This window comes from Microtus oregoni, unplaced genomic scaffold, assembly GCF_018167655.1.
Source record: "Microtus oregoni isolate MIOR12 unplaced genomic scaffold, Mior012 000063F_ref0000156, whole genome shotgun sequence".
NCBI classification, from domain to species: Eukaryota; Metazoa; Chordata; class Mammalia; order Rodentia; family Cricetidae; genus Microtus; species Microtus oregoni.
In genome coordinates, this window is record NW_024543873.1 from 7,621,689 (window position 1) to 7,648,427 (window position 26,739).

The following is a 26,739-nucleotide window of genomic DNA, read 5'->3' on the forward strand; positions in this document are numbered from 1 at the left end:
CTGCCCTTCCTGCAATGGTCCCCCTTTTTAATTTTATAGGCTTTTGTTAGACTCAGATTCCAAATAAGACAGAAAAATGACTCTATTTGTTTTTATGGGAATGGCTTATTTTACTTAGCATCTATTTTCCTGAAAATGATATATTTTCATTCTTTATGGCCCAGACTAATTAAATAATTTTGTTCTTGTTAATTACCCAGACTTAAACAGGGGGATACAGGAGAATACAGATGACTTGCAAATCCACAGGGAGTCTAACTTCTAGGGAAGATAACCCACAGACCAAGCCTTCCAGGGAAGCAGGTGGACTCCCTCTGTTCTTCCTGATCCAATACCCAGTCTTATTCCTAGCTCTGCTGCAGAAAAAAACTGCTGAAGCCTTCCCTTCCCCAATGCTCCCATCCCTTGAGGCTCCCACAGACCTTTCCTTTCCAACAACCTTCCCAGCCCCCAACTCCAGCAGGTGCACCCTGCTAATCCACAGGCTAGGCCTGCCAGGGAAACAGGTTGGCTGACTGCAGCTATTCACCTCTCCTGCTCTTCCACATCTGTCAGTCTCATTCCCAGCTCTGTAGACCACCTGCTGGGCTCTCCCTTTCTTCTCTTACCCCATCCCAATGAATCACAAAGTTCCTTCAACCTTCCTTTTCCCAATTTATCTCACTATCCCAGTATCCAAAAATAGCAGGGATTCCTTGTGAACACACCAGCTGAGAAGATCAGGGAAACAGGTAAACTGACTACAGATCCTCACCTTTCTCTCAATCCCCAGTCTCATTCCCAGCTCTGTGGGAGAACACATGTGGCAGCCCTCCCCCAATTCCATTTCTAGTGAATCCTAAAGACTTTCCCCTCTTAACCAACCAACCTCGTTCCCTCCACTTATTGCTTTATCTCAGCCCCCAACTCCAGCAGGCACCCTCTGCTAACACACAGGCCCCTCCTGCCAGGGAAGCAGGTGGGCTGAATGCAGAATTTCACCCTTTCTTCCCTTCCTCCGGGTCCAATCCTCTAGTCTCAGCCTTGTCTCTATAGGAGATCTTCTAGCATGACCTCTCTCCACTCTCTGCTCCAATTCCAAAGAGCCTAGATAAGCAGATCCTGTTGGAACACTCTGATTTTCTCAACCCCTAGCCTATCCCCATTCCTAAATGTCAGTTGCTAATATCCAGGAACTCATTTTACCTGGAATCCCCAGAGACTATCAGATGGACTAAAAAATTCCCACCAAGTAAGACACAGCTACCACACTCTAAAACAAGAGAGGAAGGAGAAACCAAGGGGGAAAAAGCACTCACCCAACAAAACCAACCAGATTTTATCAGCATCTACAATTATATTTTTACCAATCTCTTATGTCTAGATGCCAGTATAAAAACACAGTAATCTCTAGGAAAATATGTCTCCACTAGAGTCCAGCAACTCAACCACAGCAGGCCTTGAAAATCTTAATATAGCTGAAGCACAAATAAAACCTTAAAACTGCCTGTATGAAAATGATAGAGATCACTAAAGAAGAAACTGTTATCATTCATAACACGGGTGACCCAAGGACAGTCCCACAAGGAGTGGTAGTAGGTGACCTGAGGCCTCAGGATCCCTAGTAAAAGGGAGACCGTGGCAGGTGACAGACAGACAGATGAGAGCTTGGGTATAGAGTTTATAGTGGGTTATGGAGGGAGAGGGGAAGAGGAAAAAAGAGAGACACAGAAGTTGCCTCTCCAGAAGACAGACTAAGGAAAGACTAAGGAGAGAGAGAGAGAGAGAGAGAGAGAGAGAGAGAGAGAGAGAGAGAGAGAGAGGATAGAGAAGAAGCCTGAGATCCCCTTGTGTTGCGGGAGGTCCTCCCACTCCTCCAGCCTATAGCTGCTGAGATACCAGCCCATTGGGGCGTGGTCTCTCTCCCTTTAAAATAGCGGCCACTTCCCTCTCCTCTCTCTCTTCACTTCCTGCTCTGCTGGTGACTAGACTTCCTTCCTGGTTGCATAGAGGGCTGTTGCCTGGGACAGTGATCTGTAAGTTTTTTCCCCTTTAAATAAATACCACCCTATTAATCATAATTCCAAACTGGTGTGACATTGTTTGTGAATTACACCTTCACCCTTGCTTTGGAGGCAGGAAGGAGGAGATTGGAGTGGACAGGGTTTGTCTTTTAAATGGAGAGTGTACCCATGTAATAGGCCATGCCAGCATATTTACTTTTACAGCAGAAAAGAATAAACATCTTAAGTAGTGCAGGAAAACACAAACAACAGAAATAAATAAATAAATCCCATTTTAAAAATATAGGAAAATACAAACAGTGGAAAGAAATGAATAAAACTATTCAGGATCTGAAAATAAAAATAGAAACAATAAAGAAAACCTAAACTGAAGCAATTGTGGCAATGAAAAAAATCAGGAATTCAAACAGGAATTACAGAGACAAGCTACACAAACAGAATACAAGAGATAAAGTCTTAGAAATTGAAGATACATAGGAGAAATGGATACATTCGTTAAAGAAAATGTTAAATCTAAAAAAGCTCCTAATACAAAACATCCAGAAAATCTGGGACACTGAAAAGATTAAATCTAAGAATAATAGGAACAGAGGAAGGAGAAGAAATCCAGGACCAACCACGAAACTGTTTTCAGCAAAATCATAGAAGAAATTTTTCCTAACCTAAAGAAGGATATCCCTATCAAGGTACAAGAAAGAAACTTACAAAACAACAAATAGATTGGATGAGAACAGGAAGTCCCCTCACCACACAATAATCAATACACTAAATATACAAAACAAAGAATATTAGGAGTTACTTGTATGGCGAGGGAACTTTCTTTTCTGATCCAATCTATTTGTATAGATAAAAGGGTTCACAGTCTTCCCAGTATATCGGATTATTGCTGATATTCAGCAGCTTTAAATGGTTGGCTTGAGGGCACTCAGCTAGAAACTTGAAATCATTATAAGAAAGTTCACAGAATGTTAGATGTAAGAAATCCAAACTGGTTGGTAGGTCTCTGCAGGGAGAAAACAGAAAATGATTTCTGAAAAATGTGGACTAGAAGAGGGAAACTATATCTGTGAAACTAGAACAAACTCTTTTGCATATCAGCAGCAAATGATGTGAGCTTTCACACAATAGTCTTGTGGGTCTGTGAGAAATACTTTACCACCCTGGCAAATATTAGTTTAACTTTTACAATATGTTGAACATATTCTTATAAAGTTGTGTGAAAAACTTAGTGAAAATACTATCAACTTAGGGAATACAACATAACCAAAGGGGGAGCTAGTTCACCTGCTCAGAAGAGAGGGGATAGAAGGAGCAACCAACTAGAAGCTCCCTTTGACCAGTCCATAAATAACAGCCATTCCAGTCATGGCCTGAACCTTGGAGATTTTCCTCATGATGTGACATTACCATATACGAGTGTATGAATATGTGCACCTGTGCCGGAACATAAAGTCTTTCAATCCCCCCTCTTTAACTCTCAATGGCCAGAGGAGAACTGCGTTGTTCTTTTGACATCAATGTTTCTGGAATGAGCTCAGGGCCTCCATGCTCATCTGACTATGCTTTTTGTAACCCCATTTTTGTCTTCAACTATAGAACAACACCATTCCATGGCTGTTTTAAAACTCCCAGCATTGCCCATTCTGAGGTAGAAGGAGAAAGGGTTATGGGAAACTTAAGGATATCTAAGAATTATCTCTCTCATCGTAAAAACAGACTGCTATTGGAAACCCAGTATTTATCCCAGGCCGTTATCTCAGCACAGTTTCAACATGATCTGTGATGGCAAAAGAATGCAAACTGAGTTCATTTAGATGGTCCATACACCTCAGCTGTGAGACACAATTCAAAATCTTTCTCATTCAAAGGTCTACAAGTGACTTTAGACAGACAAAGTCTGCTCAGGTGTCCCAACTGAGTCAAAAGGATGATGGACTCACTCAAACAGCCCTGAAGCACTGACAGGTGATCAAGGCATTTGAGATCTAAATGGTTCAGGGTGTTTCTACTATCACCCAATTAATGGATTTCCAAATCTCGGCAGCACAGGTGCAAAGAACCTAAACTCTCTTCTATTTTATTCAGAAGCAGAGCCAAATATTCACATTCCCTTAAGTTGCTATCGCTTCTGAGGGAAATGTTTACTATTAATTCCATAGTCTTATTAGAGGGTTGAACCTCAGGATCTGAACTTGCAATACGATGCTGGTCCTTGATCTTCAAGATAGAGTGCTCCAAGTGAGCACAGGAGAACAAGCATGCGGGTGACATAGTACTGATCCCCAGGCAGACAATCTTGCAGCCTGCAAGATCTAGGATCCTTAGTTTAGCGCTCCTGTAGGGAAAAGAGAACACAGAACATTAAGAGCTAGAAACATTATTATAACCAAGCTGTATCAATGACAACATGTAGTGACAAAATTGTCTTTCTTTTTCTTCTTCTTTTTGTCATTCCATACACCAAATACCAGCAAGGTTTTATCATGTTAAAACTATATCCTTTACTACTTTCTGTAATCAACTAATGTTCATATTACCTTGCTATCTCTGTTTTCATGAAACATCTCCATTTTGTATACTTGTCAGCAACAGCCTCTCTCACCTCTATAACAAAATTAAAACCCTCTGTAAGACATCATCGTTTTTAAAGTAACCTCAACTGATGTACCAACCAACTCACATTGATTTTCATTATTCACTACTACCTAACTATGAGAGATTATCTGGTCCCCACTTGCAATAAGTTCCAGGATAATGTTTTGTTACCTTACCATATACATATTATACACATTCTTATTGAAAAACTGAGTTCTTGGCAGTAAGACCGGAAGACCATCATTCATACCTTTCAGTTCCCTGTGTTTTTGTGTGCCTAATTTTCTAATGTAGAGATAAAAAAGGGTGGCGCCTTGACCATTGCTGTCAGTGTCTTCTTATGCCCATTCAATTGAGGAGACAGCAGTGAACAACAGAACAAAAATTATCACTAAACAGCACACATCATTTTTTTTTGTTTGCCACCAATCCTCAGCAACCTTAACATTTATGTCTTTCTTCTATGCAATAATAACATGATAATGCAAATATATGAACAGTGCCTTTAATCACTTACATTCCATATTCAACATTGTAAGATGATGTGGGATTCCTGTCTATATGTTGTGAATATGTTTTGTTACCATTGGTTTATAAAGATTCTGCTTTGGGCCTAAGGCAGTGCAGAAGAGAGCAAGGTGGGAATTTCAGGCATAAATAGAGGAAAAAAGAAGGCAGAGTCAGGGAGATGCTATGTAGCTGCCAAAAGAGACAGATGACCCAGAACCTTAGCGGTAGGTCACATCTTGCTTCTTCTATGATCTGGGCAGGACTGGGAGGAATGGGTTTCCTCCTTCCTAGAATTCTCCTGTTCTCATTGCCCTGACTCTACTTCCTGTCTGGTTGACCCGCCTTTACTTCCTGCCTGGCCAATCAGCCTTTATTTAAAACATGATTGATAGAATACAGACAATTCTCCCTCACCTCTTTCCCCTCCTTTTTTTAAACAAAGAAAATTATCCACCGTCCATTTTTTTGGGAATGTGAGTGTAGTATTCCAGGCTACTTCTGCCTGGTTGGGGGCACTGATAATCTTAAGGGAACCTAAAGAAAATTTAGAGTTATGATCAAGTCCTGACTGGAGTATCCTGTGAGGCTTGATCATCTTAGGCAGCAGTCTTTTTTTTTTTTGGCAAAAATCATTGTTTTGTTTGTATTCTTTTTTTGACATCCACCTACTCCCCTCCTCCCATTTCCTTCTCACTTCCCCCTCTCCCCCTCCACCCTCCCTCTCCAGTCCTAAGCGAAGTCAGGGTGCCCTTCCCTGTGGGAAGTACAAGGCCCTCCCCCCACCATCCAGGTCTAGGAAGGTATGCATCCAAACAGACTAGGCTCCCAAAATGCCAGTACATGCAGTAGAATCAAAACCCAGTGCCATTATCATTGGCTTCTCAGTTAGCCTTAGTTGTCAGCCATGTTCAAAAAGTCTGGTTTGATCTCATGCTAGTTTAGGCCCAGTCTAGCTGGCCTTGGTGAACTCTTATTAGATCAGCTCCATCCTCTCCATGGGTAGACGCACCCTGACTTCCTTGTTCATGTTCTCCCTCCTTCTGCTTTTCATCTGGACCTTGGGAGCTCAGTCCAGGGCTCCATTGTGGGTATCTGTCTCTATCTCCATCCATTGCCAGATGAAGGTTCTATGGTGATATGCAAGATATTCATCAGTGTGTCTATGGGATAAGGCCAGTTCAGGCACCCTCTCCTCTGCTGCCAAAGGACCTAGCTGGGGACATCCCCGTGGACACCTGGAATCCCCTCTAGAGCCAAGTCTCTTGCCAACCCTAAAATGGCTCTTTTAATATAAGATATCTTCTTCCCTGCTCCCATATCCACCCTTCCTCCATCTCAACCATCCCATTCCCCCAAGCTCTCCCCAGTCCTCCCCTTCTCCCTTCTCTCTCCCCATCTCCCCTACTCCCCATCCCCCCACCCCCACCCCCATGCTCCCAACTTTTGCCTGGCAATCTTGTCTACTTCCAATATCCAGGAGGATAAATATTTATTTTTCTTTGGGTTCTGCTTCTTATTTGGCTTCTCTAGAATCACGAATTATAGGCCCAATGACCCTTGTTTATGGCTAGAATCCACTTATGAGTGAATACATACCATATTCATCTTTTTGGGTCTGGGTTATCTCACTCAGTAATGTGTTTTCTATTTCCATCCATTTGCATGCAAAATTCAAGATGTCATTGTTTTCTTTTTTTTTAACCTCAGAGTAGAACTCTAATGTGTATATGTGCCATATCTTCTTTACCCATTCTTCTATTTAGGGGCACCTAGGTTGTTTCCAGGTTCTGGCTATAACAAAGGAGTGCTGCTATGAACATAGTTGAAGAAATGCTTTTGTAGTATGATAGGGCATCTCTTGGGGATATTCCCAAGAGTGGAATTGTTGGATCCTGAGGTAGGTTGACTCCCAGTTTCCTGAGAAGCTGCCACACAGATTTCCAAAGTGGTTGCATAAGTTTGCATTCCCACCAACAATGGATGAGTCTTCCCCTTACTCCACATCCTCTCCAGGATAGGCTATAATTGGTGTTTTTGATTTTAGCCATTCTGACAGGTGTAAGCTGGTATCTCAAAGCTGTAAGTTGTTTTGATTTGCATTTCCCTGAACACTAAGGAGTTTAAACATTACCTTAAGTATCTTTTGGAGATTTGAACTTCTTCTGTTGCGAATTCTCTGTTCAGTTCTTTGCTCCATTTTTTTAATTGGGTTAATTCGAGTTTTAATATCTAGTTTTTTGAGTTCTTTATATATTTTGGAGATCAGACCTCTGCATGATACAGGGTTGGTGAAGATCTTCTCCCATTCAGTAGGTTGCCTTTTTGTCATAATGACGTGTCATTTACATTACAGAAGCTTCTCGGTTTCAGGAGGTCCAATGTATTCATTGTTGCTTTAATTGTCTGTGCTACTAGGGTTATACCTAGGAAGTAGTCTCTTGTGCCATGTGTTTCAGACTACTTCCCACTTTCTCTTCTGTCAGGTTCAGTGTAGTCAGATTTATATTGAGGTCTTTAAACCATTTGGACTTGAGTTTTGTGCATGGTGATAGATATGGATCTATTTTCATTTTTTTACAGGTTGACATTCAGTTATGCCCACACAATTTGTTAAAGATGCATTCTTTCTTCCATTGTGGAAATTTAGCTTCTTTGTGGAAAATTAGGTGTTCATAGGTTTATGGATTAATATCTGGGTTTTCAATTCAATTCCATTGGTCGACATCTCTGATTTTATGCCAATACCAAGCTATTTTCATAACTGTAGCTCTGTAATAGAGTTTGAAGTCAGGGATGGTAATGCCTCTGGAAGTACTTTTATTGTATATGATTGTTTTGCTAACCTCGTTGTTTTTTCCTTATAAAGGTGATTATTGTTCTCTCAAGGTCTGTGAACAATTTTGTTGAAATTTTGATGGGGATTGCATTGAATCTATAGATTGCTTTTGGTAGAATTGCCATTTTTATTATGTTGATCCTCCCAATCCAAGAACAGGGGAGATCTTTCTATTTTCTGGTATCCTCTTCAATTTCTTTCTTCAAAGACTTAAAGTTTTGTCAAATAGATCTTTCACTTCCTTGGTTAGAGTTACCCAAAGATACTTTATGCTATTTGTGGCTATCTTGAAATGTGATGTTTCTCTGATTTCCCTCTCTGCTTCATTGTTCTTTGTGTATAGGAGGGCCACTGATGTTTTGCAGGTTGACCTTGTATCCTGCCACATTAGTAAAGGTGTTTATCAGCTGTAGGAGTTCTTTGGTAGAGTTTTTGGGGTTGCTTATGTACACTATTATATCATCTGAAAACAACAAAAGTTTGACTTCTTCCTTTCCAATTCGAATCCCATTGATCTCTTTATATTGTCTTAATGCTATTGCTAGAACTTTATTTCTATAAATTGAAGAGGTATGGAAGGGAGTGGACACCCTTGTCTTGTTCCTGCTTTTGGTGGAATGGCTTCAAGTTTCTCTAACATTTAATTTGATGTTAGCTGCCAGCTTGCTGTATGTTGTTTTTATTATATTTAAGTATGAACCTTGTGTCCCTAATATCTGCAAGACCTTTATCATAAAGGGGTGTTGAATTTTGTAAAATGCTTTTTCAGAATCTAATGAAATGATCACATAGTTTTTTTTCTTTCTGTTTATTTATATGATGGATTACATTGATAGATTTTCATATGTTGAACCAGCCCTGCATCTCTGGAATGAAGCCTACTTGATCATAATGGATATTTTTTGATGTGTTCTCGGATTCGGTTTGCCAGTATTTTATTGTGAATTTTTTGCATCGATGTTCATGAGTGAGATTGGTCTGTAATTCTTTTTCTTGGTTCAGTCTTTGTGTGGTTTTGGTATCAGAGTAACTGTAGCTTCATAAAAGGAGTTTGGCAATGACTCTCCTGTTTCTATTTTGTGAAACACATTAAGGAGTATAGGTATTAGCTCTTCTTGGAAGTTCTGGTAGAATTCTGCATTGAAACCATCTGGTCCTGGGCTTTTTTGGTAGGGAAGTTTCTGATGACAGCTTCCAATTCCTCATGAATTACAGGTCTATTTAAATATTGTTCCCCTGGTCTTGATTTAATTTTGGTATATGTCACTTATCTAAAAAAAATGTCCATGTCTTTCACATTTTTCAATTTTGTGGCATACATGCTTTTGTAGTAAGATCTAATGATTCTCTGAATTTCCTCTGTGTCTGAGGATATGTCCCCCTTTTCATTTCTTATCTTGTTAATTTGCATGTTCTCTATCCACCTTTTGACTAGTTTGGATAGAGGTTTGTCAATCTTGTTGATTTTCTCCGAGAACCAGCTTTTTGTTTCATTGATTCTTTGGATTGTTTTCTGTTTCTATTTTGTTGATTTCAGCACTAAGTTTGATTTTTTTCCAGTCTTTTACTCCGCCTGAGTTAGTCTGCTTGTTTTTTTTCTAGAGCTTGCAGGTATGCTGTTAAGTTTCTAATATAAGCTTTCTCCATTGTCTTTATGTGGACACTTAGTGCTATGAACTTTCTTCATAGTACTGCTTTTATAGTGTCCTATAGGATTGGGTATGTTGTGTCTTCTTTTTTTGTTAAATTCAAGGAAGACTTTAATATTTTTTCTTTATTTCTTCCTTGACCCAGGGATGGTTCAGTAGCTGACTGTTCAGTTTCCATGAATTTGTAGGCTTTCTGGGTTAGAACTGTTGTTGAATTCTAACTTTATTCCATGGTTGATCTTATAGTACATATGTGGTTACTACAATTTCTTTGTATCTGTGGATGTTTGCTTTGCTACCGATTATGTGATCAATTTTTGAGAAGGTTCCATGAGATGCTGAGAAGGAGTTATATTCTTTTTTGTTTGGGTGGAATGTTCTATAGATGTCTGTTAAGTCCATATGATTCATTACATCTGTTAGTTCTCTTATTTCTCTGTTAAGTTTCTATCTGGTTGACCTGTCCATTGGTGAGAGAAGAGTGTTGAAATTTCCTACTATTAGTGTGTGGGGTTTGATGTGTGATTTGTGTTCTAGTAATGTTTCTTTTACATATGTGGGTGCTTTTATATTAGGGGCATAGATATTCAGGATTGAGACTTCCTCCTGATGAATTGTTCCTGTTTTGAGTATAAAGTGTCCTTCTCCATCTCTTCTGATTGATTTTAGTTTGAAATCATTTTGGTTAGATATTAGTATAGCCATACCTGCTTGTATCTTTGGTCCGTTTGATTGGAAAACCTTTTTCCCAACCCTTTACTTTGAGGTACTGTCTTTCTTGGAGGTTGAGGTGTGTTTCTTGTAAACAATAGAATGTTGGATCCTGTTTTCATATCCATTCTCTTAATCTGTGCCTTTTTACTGGTGAATTTTGTCCAGTGATATTAATGACCATTTGTTGTTAATTTTGGTTATTTTTTTTTTGGTGGTAGTGTTTTTGTGTTTCCCTTCTTTGAGTTGTGCTGGTGGAGGGTTGTCAGGTGTCTGCATTATTATTGGTGTTGTTAGCTGCCTTGGTTTGTGGTTTTCCTTCTATTATTTTCTGTAAGGCTGGGTTTATGGGTATATATTGTTTAAATCTCTTTTTGTCCTGGAATATTTTGTTTTCTCCATTGATGGTGAATGCAAGCTTTCCTGGGTATAGTAGTCTGGGCTAGCATCCGTGGTTTTTTTGTGTCTGCAGCCCATCTATACAAGACCTTCTAGCTTTCATGGTTTCCATTGAGAAGTCAGGTGTAATTCTGATAATTTTACCTTTATATGTTACTTGAACTTTTCCCCTTGTAACTCTTTATATTCTTTCTTTATTCTGTATGTTTTGTGTTTTGATTATCACATGGTGAGGGAATTTTTTTTGATTCAGTCTATTCGGTGTTCTGTATGCTTCTTGTACCTTCATAGGAATATCCTTCTTTAGGTGGGAAAGTATTCTATAATTTTGTTGAATATATTTTCTGGGCCTTTGAGCTGTAACTCTTCTCCTTCTTCTACCCCTATTATTCTTAGGTTTGGTCTTTTCATGGTGTCCCAGATGTCCTGGATGTTTTGTGTTAAGAATTAGTTGGATTTGTTATGTTCTTAAACCAATGAGTTTATTTCCTCTATAGTATCTGCAGTGTCTGAGATTCTTTCTTCTATCTCTTTTATTCTGTTGGTTATACTTGTCTTTGTACTTCCTGTTCATTTTCCCAGATTTTCCATATCCAGCCTTCCCTCGGTTTATATTTTTTCATTACCTCCATTTCATTTTTCAAGTCTTGAACTGTTTCCATTACCTGTTTGTTTGCTTTTCTTGGTTTTCTTGGATATCTTTGAGAGATTTACTCATTTATTCTACCTTTTTGTTTGTCTTCTCCATTTTTGTAATGCAGATTTTCACATCCTGTTTAAGGTCCTCTATTATTTTCATAATAATATGTTTAAAGTCGATTTCTTCTACTTCTTCTGGAATATGGTGTTCAAGTCTTCTTGTTGCATGATCCCTGCATTCTGGTGTTTCATGTTGCCTTTCAGGTTGTTAGGGGAATTCTTGCATTGGCACCTACCCATCTCTTCCTTCAAATGCAGCCAGGAGAGTCTTGGCATCTTGGTCCAATCTTTGTTTTGACTGATTCTCTGGGTGGATCTCCTCAGTGTAAGAGTAGGAACTATTCCTGGGCCAAGGAACTCGTGGACAATAGGGTAGGCTGACTGGAAAAATCTTCTCAGCACAGGAACATGGACTCCTGGTAGTCCAAGAACCCGACAGACAAAAGGGCAAACATGGGGTGAGGGCAGGGTTATGTTGAACAAAGAAGCCTCTGGCAGAAGTCTTGACTCTGTTCTGGATGTATAAGTCAGACATATGGGCCATCTGTTCCTACTGGAGATTTCTCAGGTGGTCTTCCTTGATCAAACCTGATTTTTCTTAACTCAGAATGAATCCACAGCCTCTCATTTCCTGTGGAAACAAAAGCAAAATCTCTTCTCCAAAATAACATACCTTTTGATTTCAATTTTGAAGTTTGAAGTCCAGTTATTTTCAAAATACCTATCTTCGATTAATTTGGCAGCATTTATAAACAAATATCTTTTAGCAGCTGTTGCTCCAGCCTCAGCATTCAAACAATTCAAAGAGAGCATAATAACATATAGTATCAAGATCCTTTGTGTGTTTTCCATCTTTATCTGGCTTTATTTCGAACTCTATGTTGTTTATTTTTAATTTTTGGCTTTTTGAGACAGGGTTTCTGTGTATCTTCATCCTGGAATTTCCTCTGTAGACCAGGCTATCCTTGAACAAACAGAGATCCTCTTGCCTCTGCCTCTCAAGTGCTTGGATTAAATGTGTCTGCCATTACATCTTGAATTCACAAAGGTCTTTCTGCCTCTGCTTCCCAAGCTTTGGGATTAAAGGTGTGTGCTACCACACCTTGAACTCCAAGAGATCTGTCTGTTTCTGCCTCCTAGGCATTGGCATTAAAGGTGTGTGCTACCACACTTTGAACTCACAGAGATCTGTCTCTTTCTGCTCCCAAGTGTTGGGATTAAAGTTATGTACCACCACACCTAACTATTCTCTTTCTTTTTTTATTTTAAGGGCTTTAACCTTTTTTTCAAGCCTGCATATATTTTTAACACATTTTAAACCATTTAGAATTTTTCATCATCTTTGACTCTCTTTACTGTATATCTCCCTTTTTCTGACCACATGAGTCTTTAATTTGCCAAGCAATATGGGTAGGATTAAAGCCGTGGCTTTGATGACTGCATCCAGCCCATTCCTTAGCTTTCTGTGATTCCAGCCTTGTGGCAGATATACTGGCTTTAGCCACATTTATTGCCACAGCTCTATGGCATTTTAAGGTCCCTGCCAGCAAGTAAGCTGCAACAGTGTGCCCACAAACAGCACTCAAATTCTCTCTCTGTAGTCGGACATCCTGCCTCAAAGAGTCAGAGTTTGCACTGGCAGGACAGCCCAGAATGCTGGCATTTTAAAACAGTGCAGCAGCTTTTTCCCTGCTACATCTGAAAACCAAAAAGCATGCGTTCAGCTTTTCATCAACACCATTTAAGTGATTCATGGCAGGATCTCTTAAAAGAGCTGCAAGATTTTGCAGCTAAAGCTGAGTCAGGAAGCCTCTCTTAGATGAGAGTACGTGTTTGCCTCTAGCAAGCAGAGCAGACCCGCAAAATTGCTGCTACCAAGAAAACATGTTTTACTCTATTCTTTTTCAAGCTTTCTCAGTTTTTTTGTGGATATAACTATCCACATGGACACCATTCTGTAGCATGAGGGTCAGGTTTGTTGGGCTTTATGTCCTGCCCAGTTCCCACAGCTGATAAGCCCCCAAAGACAATCATACAGAGAGTCTATACTAATGATAAACTGATTGGCCCATTAGCTCAGGCTTTGTATTAGCTCTTATAACACCTATTAACCCATTTTCCTTATCTATGTTAGCTACATGGCTCAGTACCTTTCTCAGCAGGGCATGTCACACCTTGCTTCTTCTGTGGTCTGAGCAGGACTGGGAAGGACATAAACCCCAAGAAGCCTGGCCCTCATGCTACATAATCATCAATAATAGTAAAGCTTTTAGTCGTGTTAGTTAGATTTTCTAGATATATAGAGATATATTTCAGCTAGATAGGTGTAGGGATAAGTCCCGCCTCTTGGGGGGCGTGTTCGTCTCAGTCTAATGTCTGCCTATAAATTTGGCGAGCGTGCTCCCAGCCATCACTTCTGCTTTCCTGGTCTCCACAGGTACGGTGGTTCTGTAAGTCTCTTTCTACATTAAAACTATAGATATATATTTTTTTACAATCTGTCTGCATTCGTTTACGCCATTACATTTTGGCATCCAACATGGGCTATTTTGCCCCCGACTCAAGCGGGTAGCTGGCTAGCTAACACAGCACCCTCCCGGGAGCTGTTTTTTAGTTCATGACTCGGGCCCCAGTGCTGAGTCCGAGACACACTCGGCCACACAGGCCCATTCTGCCCCGCCTGCTCGCCAGAGCAATTAACCCCTCCCTGCCTGCCTTGGCTAAGTATGGAGCAGAACCCCACTGCCTGAATTAGCAGAAACTCAAGTACCTGCAGTTTTGCAACAAAAGTGGCAGATTTGGTCTGATACAAAGTGACTTGCCCGGGCGGTGGTGGCGCACGCCTTTGATACCAGCACTTGGGAGGCAAAGTCAGGTGGATCTCTGTGAGTTTGAGGCCTGCCAGGCGGTGGTAGTGCACACCTTTAATCCCAGCACTTGGTAGGCAGAGGCAGGCGGATCTCTGTGAGTTCGAGACCAGCCAGGCAGTAGTGGTGCATGCCTTTAATCCCAGCACTTGGGAGGCAGAGACAGGCGGATCTCTGTGAGTTCGAGGCCAGCCTGGTCTACAAGAGCTAGTTCTAGGACAGGCTCCAAAAACACAGAGACCACCACTGGCAGGAACCGATCATTGCAGTTAAAAAATTTTTCTTTTATAAATAAAATGTCTGAACACGTTCGTATTCAAGAATTTAACAGTTTTTTTTAATTGTACCATGTGGGAGATTTTACAAGAGGTGTCTATCACCCCACATCTATGGATCCTTCTGGGATTCATAGTTTTCATTGCCACTAAATGGTTTGATAATAGAAATATGATAAAGTCTTTACGAGACGAATCCAGGAATCTTAAGGGAGAGATTGAATGCTTAAAAACAATTGAGAATCAGTTTGAAGTTCTCCAGGCTGATGTTAAGGAGAAATTCATTACTATGGAAGAGGGAACAGCTGATTTGAATTGTAAGCTTCAGTCCCTTTCTGTAGGAACTGAAACATTAGTGGCTGATATTAAGGAGAAATTCATTACTATGGAAGAGGGAACAGCTGATTTGGACCATAAGATTCAGTCCCTTTCTGTAGGAAATGAAACATTAACTGAGAAAATCAAAACTGCTGAATGTGAAAATCGGATTTTGTCTAAAGCTTATGACAGATTGACAGAAAGATTGTCAATACAAGAAGGCACGGTTTATGCCATAAAAATTATGTCCAAAGATGAGATGTCATCTCTAATGGACAAACTTCATACTTTAGAATCCTCAATGAAGGCTTTGGAACATAATTCTGGACAGGAGATTCAGACATTGCAGAAGGCAATGGTGAATAGAATTGAAAAGATTGAGGAATTTCTAAATTCTGATGAAGAAGAGCAAAGGGTAGAAAGGCAAATCTTAACTACATCTATGGGTAAATCTCTCTGGGACAATTTCCACAAAGCTCTACCTACAGCTCTACCTGCCTTTCCAGTAGTAACAACAGAGATGGTGATTGGTTCCAGAAACCCTAGGGTCATCAAGGAGGATACATGGGAGATTGTCCATATGAATGACCTCAAGGAAATTAAACAGGCAGTCATGACTTTTGGGATGCAAGCCTCTTTTATTAAAGAGATGCTAAGATCTTGGGCCACAACAAGCAGAGCAACCCCCTCGGACTGGCTCCAGCTGAGCTCTGCAGTACTTTAGAGTGGACCACAATTTAAATGGAAATGCTTATTCAGGCAAGAGGCTAGACTTTTAGAACAGCAGGAAAAAGCAAAGGGAATTGACGTTTCCCTAGATAAAATTCTAGGTGAAGGGCTCTTTTCCGACCCACAGGAACAAGCTAATTTCGATGAAAACACACTCTCCATGTGTACTACAGCAGCCTTAAGGGTTTGGGACAGGGTACAAGACCCAGGACAGATAATGGAATCATTTGTCAGAGTTAAACAGGGTCAGAGAGAACCCTTTAGTGACTTTTTACAAAGATTAACTAAGGCTGTAGAAATAGGGATATCTGACCCAGAAGCAAGACGTATAATGATTGAGTCTTTGGCTTATGAAAATCCAAATGTGGAGTGCAAAAGGATTTTGGGCCCTTTAAAGCTCAGATCAGCGCCCTTGGAAGAATGGGTCTTACATACACTCATTGTTGATACATTTGATTATGGCACTGAAGCATGGGTAGAAGAAGCAATTTCCAATGGTAAAAGGAGACACCAGAATACCAAATGTTTTAATTGTGGCAAAATGGGTCATATGAAAAGGAATTGTAGACAACGGATTTTCAGAAATAATAATAATAATAATAATAATAATAATAATAATAGTGAATCTTTCAGAAATAATCATAATAATAATGCATCTTCTAGAAATAACAGAAATAGGAGGACTCAGCCTTCAGGTTTATGTAGAAGATGTGGAAAGGACAGACATTGGATGAATGAATGCAGGTCTACAAGAGATAGACAAGGCAACCCCATACAGTCAGGAAACATGAGGGGGGGGCTCACAGGCCCCCATGGAAAACATGGTTCAGTCATTTCCAGTTTCTGCAGAGAACATGCCTCATCAGGACAATTAGGAAGCCCCATGCCTACTGTTACAAGCAATAATGATCAGAAAGATAAGTTACGTGTGTTTTGGCAAACTTCTATAAATGATCAAAGACCTAAACTGAGACTGTGTGTAAATGGCATTTTTATTACTGGCCTTTGGGCAAAGAAATGCCCATACCTCAACCACTGACAGAGATACAGAGCGTGCATCAATGGATAAAACAGGACTGTCATATCCTGCCAGGACAGGGTAAAATAGTTTTGAAAAGTTCCTTGCCTTTAATAATGGTATGTCAGTTATGTTAGGCCTTAGCCAAAATTGGTTGACTCAACATTGCAAACGAGACTTTGGGTGATTGCCCAGGTAGTCAGTTGTCTCTGTCAATTGTTGCACATTTTGGATATATCTTGTTTGTTGAGTAGTGTTTATTCCCTTCTCAGATCTTTGATGGAGTTGAAGATTATATAATTGTAGTTACTCTCTACATTATTTGGAATCCTTGAGATAGAATGTTTAGCAAAGATTTTGTTCTCAATATTGTTTGTTATATTTATTATTTGTTGTTATTGTATATAGTTGTATTTGGTTTGATTCTGTCTTATTTAGACAAAAGGGGGAGATGTAGGGATAAGTCCCGCCCCTTGGGGGGTGTGTTCACCTCGGGCTAATGTCTGCCTATAAATTTGGCGAGCATGCTCCCAGCAGTCACTTCTGCTTTCCTGGTCTCTGCGGGAATGGTGGTTCTGTAAGTCTATTTCTACATTAAAGATATATATATATATATATATATATATATATATATATATATATATATTACAATCTGTCTGCATTCGTTTACGCCGTTACAGATAGGTATTCTTCATATCTTTCAAAGGCTACAGAATATGGCATTTAGAATGTTTTAATTACTTAGGGTTTTTCATGACAATGAGACATGTCTACTCCTGGCAGCACCAATCTATTTCAAGAGGAAGATGGGCATCAAATAGTCTCCTTATGGAGTTGGTTAGCCATTTGGGAAAGAAACGGCTCTTGCTTGGACTGATGCATAAACTGGACATGCAGAACCCACAGAGAGAGGACTGCTGAACTTGCCTAAAGGTGAGATGGTCCTTTGGGGTTCCTGCTTCATGGAAGAGTCTGTGAGACACTCTGCAGGATGCAAAAGAAAGTGACTGATTTGTCTTTGAAATTTCCTGCTTCATGGAAATATCTGCTGGATACTAGGGGCCTGTAGGCTGAAGATGGATGCTTCAACAGTACAAAAGAACTTTGTGTGACTGTCTAGGCAGCAAGATGTCTCTGTCAATTCCAGATTTTTAGAAGTTGCTTACTTCTTGATTACTTAGGTAATAGTATATCCTTCTGGAGTCTTTGATGGATTTGAAGAATGGTTAGTCATAGTTACAGTTTTCCTTTGTTATGATAATAGATAAAATAGATATAAATATTGTAACTGTAATTTGTGCTTGGTAACTGTTTTGTTATATGTAATTTTACTATGTTAAAGTGAAAGCCTTTCTTTTTTGTTTAAACAGAAAAGGGGAAAATGGTGTAGGAGCTCTGTCTGTATTTGTATTTCTTTCATTGGTTGAATAAACAAACTGCTTTGGCCTCTTGATAGGGCAGTCTTAGATAGGTAGAGTAGACAGAACAAAATGCTGGGAAGAAGGACAGTGAGGAAGATGTCACGAATCTCTGGCCTGAGATTGACGTAGGTTAGAGTCTTTCCGGTAAGTCACAGTCACCTGGTGATACACAGATTCAATAGAAATGGGGTAATCAAGATGTGAGATTAGCCAATAAGAAGCTAGAGCTAATGGGCCAGGCAGTAATTTAATTAATATAATTTCTGTATTTTTATTTCAGGGTTAAGCTAGCCTGACGATGGGACGCAGCCCACTCCTCCTTACAATAGTCAGATATCCACAGAGTCTTCTTTGCAACCATTCTTGGAAATATAGATAATTATTTACAGAATAAATAGTAAAACAGCCACTTCTATTTGTAGACAAATAAAATTGGTTTGAGTGTATATTAAAATCTATTTGTATATGAATAAACACATAACTAACTTCTTTACATATTTATGCATATATACATAAGTATACATGATAAACTGTGAATTGAAATGAGCACTAATTTAGTAGAAGATAATTTTGGTCACCTAGCTACTGGATTCCTGATATTTGATCTCAATATTATATAAACCATCACAAAAGAAAAGGTAAATCTATCCAAAAGTGATCACATCATTGCTGACTTGGAAAGATAAAATGATAATACATCAAATTAACTGTGATTAAAGAAAAAAGAATTACATTATGGCCCCTGACTATAATGCTATTTAGTTTATGATCTACTAAATAAAGTTTACCTGAAGATCTGAGAGAAACCAACCACTAGAGAGCTCTTACCTTTACAAAATCTTCAGACTGAAAAGAGAGAGAGTTCTTATGTCTTTCTCCCTTATATTCCTCTTTAGCATTGGTATTAGAGGCGTGCACTGCCTCTGCCTGGCCTAGTGTGGCTGCTGGGATTAAAGGTGTGTGCCACCACTGTCTGACCTGTATGGCTGAGTAGTGTGGCTAACTTTGCACTCTGATCTTCAGGTAAGCTTTATTTGTTAGATCATCAGCAAGATATCACAACACATGACTTTTCATATTTGGTCACCTATGTGGCATATAAAGACTCACCAAAACTGCAAGAGATATGCTTGAAAGAAGATGGTTAGGGTCTTCAACTTATCCCAGTCTATAGGTAGAAATACTAGTTCCAATACAATCCTAAAATACAAAAATGTATCATAAAGATAAAGGGAGAACCACAGTTTAATGTAGCAATTCTCTGCTAGTAATATTTCCTAACATGAGCTCCCTGCCGACACAAAATTCCCAATCATGCCAAATCAAAAGAAGCCAAATTAAGAAATATCCAGGTTTAATGGGAGTTCTGTGCTCTCGGGTGGCCAGGAGGGGGAACCAGGAAGGCACAGGAATGTGAACCCTGGGAGGAAGAAAGGGAGACCATGTGTTTCTATTTTGGGAGATCACTTAAAAAGCATGGGGGTGGGGTCAGGACCTGGCCTGCTGGGATTTGGAGTCCAGACTAGGCCTGAGGGCTGGGATAGATATGAGGGGCTGGGGCCATATGCTCTCAACTTGACATTTGGCTCCCAACCCATAATGTCCAATTAAATCCTTACATTTCCTTCTTTATGTGGACCATCAGGGACCTGCCACCTGGGACCATAGTGACATCTGGGCACAGGGTGCTGCTTATGAACATGTCAGGGTCTGTGGTCCTGCCACAGTCAGGGTTTGCATGAATATCTGTGACCCATTTTGCCACCAAAGACCACATAGATGCCCAGAGTATGGACTACAAAAAAAATGGAAAAAACACTGACCAGTTCTAACAGGAATACAAATGGCCAATATATGGATTCAGCAGCTTAACCATCACCATTAAATAAATGTTCATCAAAAGCATTCCGAAATTATACCTTCTCCAGTCAGAGAGTGGAAAATCAAGAAAAGAAATAAGAACAAATATTGAGGTGAATGTAGGAAAAAGGAACAGATGCACAATGATGTTGAGAATTTCAAGAGATAAATATAGCATGTGTTTTCTCATATTCAGTATTAAGCTTAAATATCTATTTACACACAAATATGTAATATATAGTGTATATAGATATACACATAATGGTTCTCTACTTATATTGACTTTATTATGTTCTTTTTTTCTCCACCCATCTTGTTTTTCTACAATCCCTTTACTCTATCCAATCAGTCCTTTTATAGTTTTTTTTATCACACATATACATTATATATAATGTATGTGTGTGTGTGTAAGTGTAATAAAAAATGTAGTTCTGTGTACACTACACAAATATTTTAAATGAGACATATCCAAATTGGCAGAGATTTGGAAATTATCCATGACCAGAAATCTTCAAATATGTTGAGTTTACAAAGTTCAGTTATGATTGAGGAATTGTCCTACTAGAATTGACTATTGAGAAATGATGACTAAATTCACTAGGTTATCTGAATGGAATCCTAGAATACAATGACAATTTTATTTGAATAAACCATCAAATTCAAATAAAATACATAGTTAACTTATTATCACTTCAGCAATGTTGATATATTTGTTTTTGGTAATTTTTTTTAGATCCACAAGTTATCTATACTAGGCAAAGCGGGGTGAACATTTTCTTGTGTGCTTAAAATTATTTTAAAATTTAAAGAATAATAATAGGCCATCTTCGGAGATATGCATTTGTAATACCATCACTAAGGAGACAGAAGCAGGCAGATCATAAAGGTCCTTGAGCTGTTACATAGTAACAGTGTCTGACAAAGTTCCAATGCATTTCCAAAGTTCCAGAGCTAATTATATTAAATGAAATCACACTTACTTATAACAATTATGAAACATAAGTACGTGAGCATGTCCTTGCTCTTCAGATGTGAAAACCAAGTTAAAATAATTACTGCAGAAAGAGAAACACACATCTAATCTACAATCAATCCTACAGTTTTAAAGGACTCTCATATAAAAGACATCTCAGCATGTTATCCCAGGTTGATGAAGAATTCCAAATCCTCATTCCAGAGCTGTGGAAATGCCACCAAGTCTTTCTGAGGAATATAAATCTTTGAAAAGGAGGAGGAAGGATGTATAGAGAAGATTAAAGAAGTAGTAAGGAATAGCTAGTCACATAATTGAAGCTAGCACCACCTCAGGAGAAGACACTACCACCTGAGAAATTGGCAGCTCAAAAGATACCTATGCCACATGTGACCGATTTAGAACCACTGAGGGATCATGCAGGATGATCAAAGATTAATCCCTCTACCATGGCCATTTAACTCCAGTTTAACTTATTAAAAGAGACTACTGTAATTTACCTATAAGTGAGGATCCTTTAAATCCTTTGATTTTCAATGTCCTCAGCAGTAGCAGCCATTCACGCTCCAAGACACGTTCTTGGAGAAGGGACATCAGAGTCTTGATGGTGAATGCCCAAAGCAAGAGTTCCTCCTCTAATTCAATGCAGCTGCTGGAGAATTCTGATTGGCTCCTCAGAAGTTAGCTGACTTATCTTTATATCCATCCGCTATGTTTCTCATTTCCAGCAGGTTGAGAGAATGTGCCCATCCACCTCCCAAGATATTCTTAGATAAGAACTTTCCCTATTAAAAATAAATCCATAAGTGAGGCATAACAATTTCCTTGCTACAGTTTCTACCAGGTCTAATCTCAAACTCAGATAATGAGAATTTAGAATTAGTGGGCACAGTAGCAAAATTTTTTTTATTTAAAACTCAAGGATCACTTATTGGAAAATATGGTCCTTCTTTAGTACTCTATTTTCCATTGACAAAGAAACTTGCCAAGGTGCCTGTAGACAAAAGACATTTTGGGAAGCTGGACAGGATATCTTTTTGTTTAAGGCAAAACTGAGGACCAAGGCACACAACACTTCCAAAATTAAAACTATGCAGAACAACAGCAGACAGTAGATGAACTGAGTCCTGGACAAGGTTAAAATAAAAGGCGGCCAGATGGTGGTGGGGTGCACCTTTAATCCCAGTACTCAGGAGGTAGGTGGATCTCTGTGAGTTTGAGGCCAGCCTGTTTTACAGAGCAAGTTTCAGGACAAGTTTCAAAGCTACAGAGAAACCCTATCTCAAAAAAACAAAAACAAACAAACAAAAAACAAAAAGAAAGAAAAATAAAAAAGAGTAAAAGCAAACTCAAAATGGTATTCTGATCTCTCTGTAGATAAATTATATTATTTATCCTTAAAATTCAAGAAGGATAGACTATTCACTCATCTTAGAATATTCCTGTCAATACGGATGATAGCTCCTGTAGTGGTTTGAGTAGAAATTGTCCCCAAAGACTCAGGTGTATGAATGTTTGGCCCCTAGAGAATGGCACAATTTTAGGTGTGGTGTGGCCTTACTGGAGGAAGTGAGTCATTATGGAGGCAAGCTTTGAGGTCTCTTCTGCTCAAATTAAGTCTAGCAACAGTCTCCTGCTGCCTGCAGATCAAGATGTAGAACTCTCAGCTATTTTTCCAGCACCATGTCTACCTGAGCACTGCTATGCTTCCTGCCATAATGATAATGAACAAAACCTCAGAAAGTATAAGCCAGCCCCAATAAAATATCTTCCTTTCTTTGTTAAGTGTCTTAATTAGGGTTTCTAGTGCTGTGAAAAAATACTATCACCACAGAAGCTCTATAAAGGAAGATATTTAATTGAGATGTTTCCTTACAATTTCAGAGGTTCAATCCATTATCATCATGGCAGGGAGCATAGCAGTGCTCAGGTAGATATGGTGCTGGAGAAGGAGCTGCTTCATATTATTATGTAGGCAACAGGAAGTAGAATGTCTCACTGGTACAGTAGCTTTAGCATACGAGACCTCAAAACCCACCTCCACAGTGACATATTTCCTACTTTCTCCAGCATAGCCACACCTACTCAAACAAAGCCACACCTCCTAATAATGTCACTCCCTTTGAGACCGTTTTCTTTTTTTAGTTTAATTTTATTTTATTAACATTTTCATTTATTTTAAATACTTACTGTAGTTTCCCTTCCTCCTCTCCTCCCATATCCTCTCCCAACTCACATTTACCCCCTCCCAATCCACTCCTCCTCCCTCTCCACTCAGAAAGGGGAAGGTCTCCCATGGGCTTGAACAAAGCATGGCACATCAAGTTGAGTTAGGACTGAACTCCTCCCACTGCAGTAAGGTTGGCAAGGGATCAAACTCCTCCTACTGTACCAAGTCTGGGCAAGGTAATCCATTATGGGGTTTGCAAAAGCCAGTTCAGCACCAGAATCAGGTCCTGATCTCACTGCTAGTAATCTTACAAATACACAAAGCCTCACAATTTTTACATGCATGCAGAGGGCCTATGTCGGTACCATGTAGACTCCCTAACTGTTGATTAACAGTTCATGTGCTCCCATGAGCTCAGGTCAATAGTTTCTTTGGGTTCCCCCCATTGACCCCGTGGCTCATACAATCCTTCTTGCTTTCTTCAGGAGGACTTCCAGAGCTAGGCCCTGTGTTTGGTTATGAATCTCTGCATCTGCTTCCATCAGTTACTGGATAAAGACACTCTGATGACAAGTAGCTGAGTCTCCAATCTGATAACAGCAAATAGCCAGTTCAGGCAACCTCTCCACAATTGCTAGAAGTCTTAGCTGGGGTCATCCTATGGATTCTTGTGAGTTTCCTTGGAACCAGGTTTTGCCATAATCCTGAAAGGTTTCCCCCATCCCTTGCCCAACCCACCTCCCTTGCCCATCTTGCCTAACCTGTTCCCTCAAGTTCCCATCCCCCATACCCCAACTATCATTCTCAGTTTACCCAGGAGATCTCTTCTATTTTCCCTTCCCAGAGAAATCCATGCATACCTCTTTGGGCCCTCTTTGTTATCTAGCCTCTCTGGGGCTGGTGGTGATCACATACTTCACTTCTTATATCCACTTATGAATGAGTACATACCATGTTTATTTTTCTGAGTTTATGTTACCTCACTCAGAAAGATGGGTTGTTTTCTAGTTCCATCCATTTGCCTGCAATTTCATGAAGTCATCATTTTTGGTTTTTGTTTGTTTATTTTTACAGCTGAGTAATTCTCCACTGTGTAAATTTACCATATTTTCCTTATCAATTCTTCAGTTGAGGAGGACCTAGTTTGTTTCCAGGTTTTGGTTATTTTGAATAATGCCGCTCTAAATATAGTTGAGTAAGTATCTTTGTAGTATCATTGAGCATACTTCAGGTATATGTTCAAGATAGGTATAGCTGGATCTTAAAATAGACTGATTTCCCTTTTTCTGAGAAACTGCCATATTGATTTCCAAAGTGACTGGATAAGCTTGAGCTTTCACCAGCAATGGAATAGTGTTCCCCTTACTCCATGTCTTCTCCAACAGAAGTTGTCATTAGTGTTTTGATCTTAGCCATTCTGACAGGTATAAGATGGTATCTCAGGGTCATTTTGGTTTGCATTTTCCGGATAGCCAAGGATGTTGAACAATTCTTTATCTGTATTTCGACCATTTGAGATTCTTCTGTTGAGAATTTTATGTTTAGAGTATTATAAGGACATACATTAAAAACCTGTACCCCACCAAATTGGAAAATCTAAATGAAATGGATAATTTTCTCTGTAGATTCCACTTACCGAAGTTAAATCAAGATCAAATAAACAATTGAAATTGACTTATAACTCCTAGGGAAATAGAAGCAGTCCTTAAAACTCCCCCAACTTAAAAAAAAAAGCCAGATGACTTTAGCACAGAAAAATTCTACCAGATTTGCAAAGAAGAGTTAATATCAATATTCAATCTGTCTATTTTATTGCTTATGTCATGTGATTTTTTTCTTACTATCATCTATACTAGAGCTTAAAATGAGGGATGGTGATAGCTTTTACTATATAGGATGATTTTAGCTATCCTGGGTTTTTGTTTTATTTCATTTTTTATATGAAGTTGAAAATTGTCATTTCAATGTCTGTCCTTTCAATTTTGATGGGGATTACATTGAATCTGTATATTGCTTCCAGTAGGATGATCATTTTTACTATATTAATCCTACTGACCCATGAATACAGAAGATCTTTCTATCTTATGATATCATTTTGGTTTTTTTATCTGTTTTTCAAGACAGGGCTTTTCTGTGTAACTGCTCTGACTGTCTTGGAACTTGCTTTGTAGATCAGACTGGCCTCAAACTCACAAAGATGTGCCTGCCTCTGTCTCCCACTGGAATCAAAAGCACAAAGGCATGTGCCACCACCACCTGGCTCATCTTCTGACATCATCTTCAATGTCTTTCTTCAAAGACTTGAAGTTTTTGTCATACAAGTCTTTCACTTGCTTTGTTAGAGATACCCCAAGATACTTTGTATTATTTGAAGGTATTGTTGAAAGGTGTTGTTTCCCTGCTTTCTTTGTCTTTTGTACATGGTGGGGGGGAAATATGGATTTTTTGTGAGTTAATCTTATATCAGGCCTCTTTTGCTGATGGTGTTTATCAGTTGTAGGAGTTTCCTGGTGGAAATTTTAGTGTCACTTATGTATACTATCATATCATCTATAAATAAAAATATTTTTTCCTCTCTAATTTGAATCCCTTTAACCTCCTTTGGTTGTCTTATTGTTCTAACTATAGCTTAAAGTATTATATTGAATAGATATGAAGAGAGTGGGCAATCTTGTGTTCCTGATTTTAGCGGAACGTATTTGAGTTTATCTCCATTTAAATTGATGATGGCTATAGGATTGCTGTAAATTGATTTTATTACGTTTAAGTATGTTCTTTGTATCCCTAATCTCTCCAGTACTTTTATCATAAAGACAGGATGGATTTTATCAAAGGCCTTTTCATCATCTAATGAGATGATCATGTAGGTTAGGTCTTTCTATTTGTTTATATGGTGGACTACATTGACAGATTTTCATACATTGAATCACCCTTGCATCTTTGGGAAGAAACCAGATCATGGTGGATTGTCTTTTTTTTATGTGTTCTTGGTTTCTGTTTGTAAATATTTTATTGAATTTTTTGCATCTATGTTCAAAATGGAAACTGGTCTGTAATTCTCTTTTCTGAGTCTTTATGTGATTTGGGTGACTGTGTTCACAGAAAATGAATTGGGCAATGTTTCTTTTGTTTTTATTCTATGGAATAATTCCCAAGGATAAATCCACATACCTAGGGGCTGGAGAGATGGCTCAGTGGTTAAGAGCACTGACTGCTCTTCCAGAGGTCCTGAGTTCAATTCCCAGCAACCACATGGTGGCTCACAGTCATCTACAATGAGACCTGGCACCCCCTTCTGACTTGTGGGGCACACATGGAAGGAATGCTGTACACATAATAAATAAAAATATTTAAAAAAATCCACATACCTATGGACACCTAATTTTTATAAAGAAGACGGAAATACACATTTAAATAAAAGGAAGCACCTTCAACAAATGGTGCTGATCTAACTGGATGTCTGCATGTATATGAATAAAAATAGATCCATATTTATCACTGTGCACAAAACTGGAACCTGACCTGATAGAAGAGAATGTGGGGAATGGCCTGAACTCACTGTTATAGGAGAAAACTTTCTGAACACAACACTAAGATATGTACCAATCCATGTTCCCACACCCTCCTCTCCTCCCAATTCCTCCAATTCCCCTCCACCCCACCCCTATCCACTCCTCAGAAAGGGTAAGGCACATTGCTTTGGGGA

At 39.1% G+C, this 26,739-nt stretch overlaps 1 pseudogene; it reads right to left on the reverse strand.

The window, feature by feature from the left end:
• Nucleotides 1–2,837: 2,837 nt before the first annotated feature.
• The window catches only part of LOC121439841, a 109,717-nt pseudogene continuing 85,815 nt past the window's right edge, over nt 2,838–26,739 (reverse strand).